Source organism: Podarcis filfolensis (genome assembly GCF_964270895.1).
Source record: "Podarcis filfolensis genome assembly, chromosome: 5".
In the NCBI taxonomy this organism is placed as follows: Eukaryota; Metazoa; Chordata; class Lepidosauria; order Squamata; family Lacertidae; genus Podarcis; species Podarcis filfolensis.
Genome location: NC_139608.1, coordinates 29,907,444 through 29,915,485, shown reverse-complemented (window position 1 = coordinate 29,915,485; position 8,042 = coordinate 29,907,444).

The following is an 8,042-nucleotide window of genomic DNA, read 5'->3' as shown; positions in this document are numbered from 1 at the left end:
AGCTCAGACCCAAACCATTTCTTGCTAACCCGTCACAATCATCAACATGAAATAGGCTTCTGCCTACAAGTGTTTGCACTGTAAGAAATCAGAATTTATCTGAAAAGAGCAACAAAACTTTGAGATTATTAAATCTCAAATTAACACGGATCTTCTTCTGCAATGTATCCAGCAGGGGGCAATCATAATTTCATTAAATTCTGTAATGGAGAGAAACCAGTAAATTAACTTGCCTGCAAATATTTCAAAACACTTCCGGTGCTTTCATTCAAAACTTTAATGAAAAAATGCCCTTATTTTTCATTATTCTTATCACCTGAAGAAGCAGAAGTATAATATATTTGCCCATTTTGTTGCTGTAATTTGTATGGCAAATCAAATTCAGTCATTCGCTAAAAGGTTTAGTGATGTTGATGCTGCTGGAATTTTATGTCCATAATTAAATATAGATTATTATTTTTGCCAACTTCAGCATTTGGACTTCTCTTTCCTTTGTATATTCCTTTCAAAACCATAACTGATTGAAAATAATGATTCACAAATGTACTCTGTTGGCTAAATAAAAACTTGGCAACCATGCAAGTGGAACCTGGAGTCTCAGGCTATCTAAATGCAGCCTCTTGCAAAGCCACAAGCATACTGAAATGAAAATAAAATGCAGTTTTCAATCAACAGTGTGTTTTCTTTGTTGTTGAAGCTGTATCAGTTCTGTTGCCACACTTTTCCTGATATCAATAATCGAAATCGGTTCACAAATCTTCCTATGTCTGAGGCAGCATATGCTCTACACCTTTGAAGCACATTCTCACTGCAAAGAATTCTGGGCACTGTAGTTTACCCCTTGCAGAGTTACATTTCCTAGCATCCCTTAACCAACTAGAGCATCCAGGATTCTTTGAGAGGAAGGTGTGCTCCACATGTGCAGACACATCTTGAGAAGGATTAATACCTATTTTTTTATCTCCAAGTTGTGGTTCGAGGACCCGAACCCCGCGCAGTGGAATGAAACACAAGGACACGTGATATGAGGTTAATGGGCAAGAAAAGGCCACAACTTTATTGATTACAGCAAGTGAAAAGGTTTTGGCTTAGGCATTGGATTACGTCAGCTGACTCCACCCACTTGGAGAGGGGTGAGTCTAAAAAACAAAGGGGGGGTTATTCACCAGTAAGTGGAGCCTGTTGATGCTAATCCAACTATAAGCTCTCCCCTGATGTCTCTGAGGGTCGTGCCATGGCCTCCCGCCAAGCAGGCATCGGACAGAATATACGACCGCCGGATTCCTTTAACGGAATACCCAAAAATTGAAGGCGCAGGCGATGGCCACACCTAGCCCTTCGACACCATGGCACATTATTCCAATGCCTAACCGCCACCCGAGCCCAAAAGGGCTCCCCGCCAATACCCTCACAGCTGTAACCAATCCCTGATGCTGCTGCTGATGCTATTTAACCAAATGTCATTCCCTTGGTCTGAAAGATGAACTCCATCATTCCGGTACAAGGCTTGGTCGCCAATCCGGATACGGTCATGAGAGATGACTCGGCCATTCATAAGGCGCACCCAACGGGCTATTGCACGATTTAAGAGTTTCCTGGTTCTTCCAATGGCCATACAGTTCTGCGCACCGCGTCACACAATTCTCTTCAGGAAGGAGGACCAGAACACCATTGTTCCGGGACACAAGGCAGCAATCTCATCCAAATCTCTTTTTATGTGCCACGACAAGCCCACACTTCTTCTGCTAACAAGGTCATTTCCCCCTAATTAAAGGATAAGGATGTCGGGAGGGCCAAACATGGCGACTTTCTCCCTCAGCAATGGCACAAGCTCTTCCCAACACATGCCTCATCTCGAAAACCAGAAAACTCGCACTCCAGGTGGCAACCCAAGATTAGGGGTGAGGCCGCAGCTAGCCGACACGGGCCCAATGGACTATACTGTGGCCACAAATCCAAACACTTTTTCTGAGAACGGCTGAGAATAAAGGAAAGAGAAAGACGGGTAAGTAGAGGTAATGCAGCGGAGCGCATACTAGCGAATGTAACCTTTATAAGCATCGGATTTCCACCGGCCCATTTCTTTAATCCTATCCGCTGGCAGGCCCAAGCGCGCCGCTGTTGTGGCGGCGCCAATCCTGAATGAGTGTGCAGCATAATCCTGGGAAGATAAACCACAGGCATCAATAGCTTTGTGGAGTACCCTTGTGAATTGGTGTCTCAACAATGGTGACCCATCCTCGTGAACCAGGAGCGGGCCAGGACCGGGCGGTCTGAGGTAAAGGTACCATCTAGTGTCCTTCACCGGGCATGGGCCCCGCTGCGCTGAAGCTGTAAGTTTTACGAGGGAACCCCTACCTGCCTGATCCGTTTTGGATTGACGTATCCGCACCGTCATGCTAGCTTCAGACAACTGCACGTCCTCTGTGAGGAGGCCGCGCGTTGACCCAGTTACGTTAACCTCGGCTACTACTTCACCGACCCTCAAGGCGCCAAAAAAGGTGATCGCATATGCAGCGGGAAAAGGCGGGCCTCAAACTTGGTCCAGCAGATTGACCTAAGCTTTGTGCATATCTGAGAGAGCAGACCGTAAGAAATTGGCTTAGCATATGCTGCGGAAAAGAGGCGGGCCTCAAACTTGGTCCAACAGATCGACTTAAGCTTTATGCGTATTTGAGAGAGCAGCCTGTAAGAAATTGGCTTATGGCCCTCGGCTCTAGGGGGTTGCAGCTTACCCCAACCTTCACTAGCTCTGCGGATCAGGAAGTCACTGCACGGGTCGGAGGAAAACATGGCTTTACAAAGGAAGCTGATGGCGGCTACGTGTATCTTTAAAGTTTTGGGGGCCCGGCCTAAAGGAGGCTATAACGTATGCCGCAAAGAACACCCAGGCCTCGAACTTGGACCAGCAAATTGACCTAAGTTTCATATGGATTTGGGACAGCAGCTCGTAAGAAGTAGGCTTGCGGCCTTTGTTACTTGGAGGCTGCAGTCAACTCCAACCTTCAATTGCCCTGCGGACCATGAAGTCACAGCACGAATCGGTGGAAAAACATGGGTCTACTAAAGAATGTGATAGCGGCTATGTGTATCCTCAAAGTTTTCGAGGCTCAACCTAGGCCATGAAGGTGTGTTAAGTACTGCAGAACGTTTTCTGTGGAGGGTGTAACATTAGTGGAAAGGGAGGATACTTTGGACCTGAACCCCATGAAATCACACCAGACCTTCTTATATGATCTAAGCGTAGAGGGTGTGACAGATGCTAATACTCCCTTAATCACTTCACGTCTCCAAGGTTCCACAGGTGCTCCGGAACGGGTTCTGGCAGTGGCTGAGCCCTGGGAGCTAATGCTCGGAAGCGAGGCACCGGAGGATGAATGATCGGAGTAGGCGCGACACCCTCTCGGAACGTGATGACTGCTTAACCAGTATGTTGACCACCGCCTGGTTATCAGTTCTGAAGCACACCCGGCGATTCTGGAACTCCTCAGTCCAAATGTGAACAGCCACAACTAAGGGGAAAAAAACTCCAGAAAAGTGAGATCCCGCGTGATAGCCTCGCCTTGCTACTCTGCTGGCCATTGTTGAGCACACCAGCATCCCCTAAAGAATAAACTGAAGCCCAAGCACCCAGCGGCATCAGAGTGAACCTGGAAATCTGAGGACAGGTTGAGGATTTCCTGCCATAAGGAGACTCCATTGTAGCGTTCCAGAAACGTGATCCAGATATTATTATTATTATTATTATTATTATTATTATTATTATCTCAAGGTCTGTCTTAACCGATTTTGGGAGTCTTACCCTGTGGTGCAGTTTGTTTGTTTGTTTGTTATTTTATTTTATTTTTTAAGGTTAGGTATGCACACAGGCCCCAAGACTCATTTTGTATCATGACTTTTAAACTTCTGATTTGTTCCTGAGTCACTTGGTGCTCTCTGTGCTGAATCTGAAGGGGGATGGCACACAGACTAACTGAATGTGGATGCTCATTATGCACTGTATCATAGTATAGTACAGTGATTATAAAAATATCTGCTTGAGTATACGTTTTCATCATGTGTAAAACTCATAAGGAATAAACAAATAGTTCTATACTGTGATCAAGTAACTCCTAGAACAAAATTGTAAGTTTTAGCTTCAGAAAACCAGTTGCTTCTAGCCAACATCCTGTTGCCAATGTAGCTAAAATTTTAGCACTTTTGATTGTTAGTTGATGACAAGATTGTTAGTATGACAAGAGATTGGTGGGATGCTCTCCTACAGATTTCCAAAACTGTTGTACTACAGACACAGCCAGGACATTCCAGAAACAGCCAGGACATTCCAGAAAAATTTTATCTGATACTGTAAATGTCAGGTTTCAGTTTCACTCTAGCTAGAAAGAACTGCTACATATGCAACATGTTCTAGAAGATTGCCAAAGGTGAGCTCTTGGCCAAAGCGTTATCCACTTCAGTGAAGTGTTATTTCTCACAAAACTAGCAATTTGTTTACTAACTATACATGTTCCCTAATATGGTTAAAGCATTGAAATTATGCGATTCCGACTGTTGGGCTTAAAGGCTTACTAGATTCTAGGACTAAGGGCTAAATCATTATTGTACTTCTTTGCAATTTTGCCCACAGCTGCCCTGCTCATTGGGAGAACAGGAAATGGATCTGGAACACTTCAAAGCAGTACCATTGCTCCCATGTGTCTTCCTGTTTGGGCTGTCATTTTGTTAAAGCTGTGGTCTTGCCCTTGTAGTTGATCTGGGAGAAAAAGGCAGGTTCCCCAGGGGGAAAATAATTCCTGTATGAGGTGTTATGGAATGATACATTTGGTTGCCTAATAATCTCAAAAGGGGGGTGGGTCTGGGAAGGAGTGCCTCTGTCCTGGAGACCAAGCAGGGGCTAAGTGGCAGCCCTGTTGGGTTCATCCCAATTAGCTGTATGCCATAGTGTGACTCCAGAGGCGGAGCTAGCTGCTCTAGCACCCGGAGTGGCACACATGGTGTGCACCCAGGGGTGGGGCTAGCTACCCGTGGGGCGAGGCGAGTGTCCTTTCCCTTACTGACTTCTGATTAGGAGAGTCCTTCGCGGTTAAGGAGCCAACTACTGGGATTCTGAAACCCTCTGAGAAACCCTTCCAAAGATAGGATGCTGCACTTCCGTCCGGATGGATAGACAAGAGGTTGCAGAGATGAGAAAGCTGAATTGGAGAAAATGCTAGACCCATAAGGACTTTATCGATGGTTCCCTGCTGCGGGGTCTCGTCTGGAACTAGAGTGGTGGAAGCCCAGACCTCCCCAAAAGGGCCGCTTCCCTTTGTTTGTTTTTTAAAATGAATATTTATTAAGTTTTCCAATTTTATATAAACACAAAAAGAAAAAGAAAAAGAAAAATATTAAAAAACAATTCAGTTTCAATAACAGTTTTTCAGTCACATGTTTCTTTGACTTCCTCATACCTCCCCTTCTTGTTCTCTAGTTCAATTTGTTAATTCAGCAAATCCTAATCTCTTAACATTCCTTTTAGAATATCACCTTATTTTCCACTCAACTTTTTTTTTTAAATTTAATAACAAAAACAATTATAATCCCCATTATCTTTATCATAACAGCTAGAGACCACCAAAGTTCAAACCAACATCTTTTCAAAGTTCATTAATTTTATAATATTTCTGTAGATATTCCTTAAATTTCTTCCAATCTTCTTCTGCTGACTTTTCTCCCTGGTCGCGGATTCTGCCGGTCATTTCTGCCAGTCCCATACAGTCAATCAACTTCATCTGCCATTCTTCCAGAGTGGGTAAATCTTGAGTCTTCCAGTGCTTTGCTATAAGTATTCTTGCTGCCGTTGTAGCATACGTAAAAAAGGTTCTGTCCTTCTTTGGCACCAAATGGCCGACTATACCCAAGAGAAAAGCCTCTGTTTTTTTCAGGAAAGTATACTTAAATATCTTTTTCATTTCATTATAAATCATTTCCCAGAAGGCCTTAATCTTTGGGCACGTCCACCAAAGGTGAAAAATGTACCTTCAGCATCCTTACATTTCCAACATTTATTATCAGGCAAGTGATATATTTTTGCGAGCTTGACTGGGGTTATGTACCACCTATATATCATTTTCATAATATTCTCTCTTAGGGCATTACATGCCGTAAATTTCATACCTGTGGTCCATAACTGTTCCCAGTCAGCAAACATGATGTTATGTCCAAGATCTTGTGCCCATTTAATCATGGCTGACTTAACCGTTTCATCCTGTGTATTCCATTTCAGCAGCAAGTTATACATTTTTGACATGATTTTAGTTTTAGGTTCTAGCACTTCTGTTTCTAATTTAGATTTTTCCACCTGGAAGCCAATTTTCTTGTCCAAATTATATGCCTCCCTTATCTGGAAATAATGTAACCAGTCTCGGACTTTGTTTTTTAATTTCTCAAAGCTCTGCAGTTTCAGTCTATCTCCTTCCTGCTCCAAAATTTCCCAATATTTTGGCCAACTGGCCTCCATATTGAGCTTTTTCTGAGCTTTCGCTTCCATTGGTGACAACCACCTTGGGGTTTTATTTTCCAGTAAATCCTTGTATCTAATCCAAACATTAAACAAAGATCTCCTAACAATATGATTTTTAAATGCTTTGTGAGCTTTAACCTTGTCATACCACAAATATGCATGCCATCCAAAAACATTGTTAAAACCTTCTAAATCCAAAATGTCCGTGTTTTCAAGAAGCAGCCAGTCTTTCAACCAGCAGAATGCTGCTGACTCATAGTACAGTCTGAAGTCTGGCAGGGCGAAGCCACCCCTTTCTTTTGCATCAGTTAAAATCTTATATTTTATCCTGGGCTTCTTGCCCTGCCAGACAAATTTAAAGATATCTTTCTGCCACTTCTTAAAACAGTCCATCTTGTCCACGATTTGTAATGTTTGAAACAAAAACAACATTTTAGGCAATACATTCATCTTTATAGCTGCTATTCGACCCACCAAGGAAAGCTTCAAATTTGACCATATTTCGAGATCTTTTTTCACTTCTGACCAGCATTTCTCGTAATTATTTTTAAATAAGTTCCCATTTTTAGATGTCATGTTAATCCCCAGATATTTCACCTTCCTCACCACAGACAGACCTGTTTCATTCTGAAATTTCTCTTTTTCAATTACATTCTCTTTTTCAATTACATTCTCTTTTTCAATTACATTCCTCAAATTATCAGATATGTGTCTTCTCGGTAGAAAGCCCGCTTGGCCCTTATGTATCTCTTCAGTCAATACTCTTTTCAATCTCTTGGCCAAAATGTCTGCAAAAATTTTGTAATCCACACAGGGCCGCTTCCCTTTGTAACACGCTGTGGCTGGGTGAGCCCCTGCACATCTCTCACACTCATGCGGGTACTTACAAGACTCGCGACGGGACGACGAAAAGTGAGGGCTGGAGGCTGGCACCGCAGCAATTTAGGCTGCTGTACACGCCCCCTTGAAGGCACCTGGTTGGGTGCCTGGTCGAGGGCGTGGGCGCCAGCCAGGTGAGTGGGAGGCAGGGGGCAAACGCTCCCGGCCACAACCACTCCCCTCTCTTGCAGGGAGGAGAGTCTTTACTGAAGAAAAAATAAGTGACCTTCACATTGTCCTAAGTATATCTAGTTTTCCTGGGACAGCCACTGCCAACATTTCATTTTCTATTCATGGGTTGCCTTTTTAAAAGAATTGTATAAGCAACCTACAATTATTTTATGTATTTGTTTCATACAATGCACATGCTGTGCTAAATAGAATTGGTTTAATTCACACTGAAATGGGGAATGGCTCGATGTATATTGCTGAAAGGGTTTAACTGGAATATTGAAAATGAAGCTTTAGAAAAGCAAGAAGAGCTCCCTCTGAGCTTTTTGCCTTTTATTCTAACTTAACTTATTTTGGCCCCAATATATGTATTCCTAGGTCCAGCCCTTGCTTGGTTCAATCCCTGGCATCTCCACGTTTGGCTAAGAAAGACCCCTTTCTGAAAGTAAACCTGGCTAGTGGCATTCAATGAATGTAGACAATACTAAGC